The sequence below is a fragment of the Cucurbita maxima genome, unplaced genomic scaffold (genome assembly GCF_002738345.1).
Source record: "Cucurbita maxima cultivar Rimu unplaced genomic scaffold, Cmax_1.0 Cma_Scf00151, whole genome shotgun sequence".
NCBI lineage: Eukaryota > Viridiplantae > Streptophyta > Magnoliopsida > Cucurbitales > Cucurbitaceae > Cucurbita > Cucurbita maxima.
Window position 1 is genome coordinate 131,650 of NW_019272167.1, and position 3,337 is coordinate 134,986.

At 35.6% G+C, this 3,337-nt stretch overlaps 1 non-coding gene across 1 annotated transcript; it reads right to left on the reverse strand.

Moving 5' to 3' along the window:
• Nucleotides 1-2,781: 2,781 nt before the first annotated feature.
• On the reverse strand, nt 2,782-2,853 carry TRNAP-AGG. Its single transcript has one exon. It is a non-coding gene; the product is annotated as a tRNA-Pro (tRNA).
• Nucleotides 2,854-3,337: the final 484 nt, after the last annotated feature.

Below are 3,337 nucleotides of genomic sequence, written 5' to 3' on the forward strand. Positions count from 1 at the left end.
CTACATCCCCACAATTTTTGCATCACAAAACCCTAAATTTTCCGTCATCAATAATAGTGAAAATGAAGAAATATTGCTACCCAACATGTCATGAATAAGGAAAAAATTGAAAAGAAATAATATATTTAATAATAGATAGCCATATTTTGGGAGATGCATGGTATCAATCCCCATACCTCTCGCATGCAAAACGAGCACTCTACCCTCTGAGCTACATCCCAATGATTTTAACATTATAAAACCCTAGCTATACTATGATTACTTGAATAAAGTTATTATTGTTGTTTATTCAATAAATATTGTTATTGAATAAAATGAATTTTACGATCATTAATCTAAATCCAATAAACTAAGAACACTCTAGCTATAGTATGATTACTTGAACTATATGTAGAGACATAAGAGTTGATAAGGCTGAGTACCTTATTCTGGGGACACTATGGATGCGGCCCACTTTTGTATATGATATAAACAATGTGATCAGTAAAATTGTACATGTGGAGATATGTGTGTGGGGGCGTCCTATGCAATGAGTATTGCATAAGATCGAACCATGAAGAAAATCACTCTCACTTCATAATGTCATTTACTATTGAGACTGATTTTCTTTTCATTCGATGACCTAGGTAACTCGATCTTAATTCTAAGCTAACCATGAACTCCTTTTTATTCGAAATTATCCTTATATTTGCATGGGTGAGAGTGGCTTAAGTTCGCTGACTCAATAAGCCTCCCATTTCAGGGGTAAGACTGGGTAAATGGCTGGGGACGTGGGGCTGACTCTAGGTCTTGAACAAGGGGTTTCACCCTCTCATTGGCCTGAGAGGGATTCGGTTTACTGGTTGGACCACAAACCAATTGTTCATTAGAGGATCAGTGAGACATAAGAAACAAGAAGTAACTTCAGGGGTAAAACGGTAAATTGGCCCAGCTCTAGTTACGAACAACCTGTGAAGGATAGACTTACTAATCATGGTTATATCAAATGGACAAAAATATATCTATAGTGAGGGGAGTGCAACTACTAGGCTATAGTGGAATGTTCTAGTAGTTAACGAATGTTGGTTAACAAGGTTAATGAGTTTAACCGGTTAATCTTGAATCATTGGAGCCCATGATCTATAGGTCCATTAGGTCCCTCTACAAGCTCATATCGAACTAAACCATAGAACAGTGTGACGAGTGAGTTCGAAGTGTTCGAAATCAAATTAGGGAGAATGCACTGCATATATACAATATATTTAACCGCATTTTTTGTTTTATTTACGAATTAAACAAAAAGATTGAATCTGAACGTTTTCATTTGTGTTATCCGCCAAGGAAATGATCAAGGAATTCTCTATACACGGCTGAGAGATGACCGTATTGTTGCACATTCTGAATAAAGTACCGTAGGCAAGCGAAGCTTTTGAAAATAAAAGCGTGTAGAACTCAGATCCACTTTCTCTTCGATTCGTAAACTTCAGATCTGATCTTCCTTTCGTCTCCGAGTGATTGAGAAAGAATTTGTGTCTGGCGTGCATCCGGTTCGGTCAACAATAAGGTACAAAGCTGATTTATTAAATGGGCTTGAAGTTCCATTATCGTTAGGTCGAAGATCTCTACTAGGTTTAGTGCACTTTGGTAGTTGCGAATGTTGTCGTAATCAAATGTCTTTCTCATTCGACATTCTCTCTTACCAAGCACTCATACTCGCCAGGGTCGAGGAGACAATCCTTGAGCTAATTGGGCTTTGAGATTGCGTATATGCGAAAAGAGCTCGCTTTCAACTTTCTACCTCGGTGTTTTGTGCCCAATTCTGGTTCAGAAAAGGGTCTGATCTCTTTCATTGGAGCACATTGATGCCAAAGGAGTCTTCTGAACCGGTGGAGAGGCTATGATGACTTCAAGCTATTCAAATAGCATGACTGATACCACAAAGAAATGGTCTCTAAGTCACACTAGTGGAATAGGTTTTTCATAATAATTATCTCGATATATTATACCAAAAACCTGTTTGATGACTAATAAGGTAAGGGGTTTCAAAATACAAAAGAATGACAATTCGTGTGATAGAAAAGGAGATCTTCATTTTTTTTTTTCAGTGTGCACGGTTCGCCTGCCTTCTTGACCACAGATAGGCTATAGGGCTTTGCACTTCGGCCCCTGAGAATACCACATCAAGGTGACAGGATTCGAACCTATGGCTCTCTGAAACTTCTTCATCGGTTATTTGGGCGCATCTTCCTTAAAAGAATTGTGACGACAGTGGACAACATAATGGAAAGTTTCTAGAAAGAATACAATAGAACAATTTGTGTAATGCTCTTTTTGAAGTCGGGCTCGAAACGATCTTTATTCTTCCAAGATTATGTTTCATTCTCTATTCTCATCTTCTTGGTTCAATGTTTAAAAACCACATTTTAAATCATACTGGGGGCATTTCGAGAATCGAACTCGAGACCTCTTGCACCCAAAGAAAGAATCATACTAGACCAAATGCCCTTATTATGGACTATATATTAAATTTTTTATGGAATCTATCATCATTATTTCATTTATTTTCTTTGTTAATAAAATCCATGAGCAATTATTATTATTATATTTTAGATCAGCTTTAGTTTGATAGTTCCATTTGAGACACATCTAGTGGAGTACACAAGTAAAGCAAATATCGAAATTATGATTTGTATAGGCATGCCTATTGAAAGTGAAAAAGATAAAATGATATTTAGGGCAAGAATATTACACTTCGTTGAATTGCATTCTTTGAGGCTCATCTTTTGATGAATTGAACATAGGGGGGCATTCCGAGAATTGAACTCGGGACATCTCGCACCCTAAGCGAGAATCATACCACTAGACCAAATGCCCTTTAAAAAAAATGCAACATTTTTAATACCTACTCAATATATTTTTTTCTCTCAAGTTTAAAATCTATTTTCTTGAGCGGTTGTTGGACTATAAAACAAAAAGTTGATGGTCTAGTATTTTACTTGTAAGTAGGTATGTAATATTGAATTGTTCTAATATGCAAGTGTTATCAAATAAATTGCAACCCAATAAATGAATCAAACAAATCAGTTTGGGTTGGGTTGGATTTATTCGTCTTAGTTCATCAGTTTGTTTGATTTAATTCTTCTATTTTGCTTCGTATGACAAGAAAATGATGTTTTATTGAATGTACCTTAGTTTGATTTATGATAAACTCATATGAAATATAATTGCATTAATAGTACTAAGAGTTGGAGTCTATAAACTATTCATGAACTTAAGTGCAACTCATATTTCATTAAAGACGAGATAAACTTTAGTTAAGTAACTGAAACTTTAAATTACTTCATGTAGAGCTTCAATT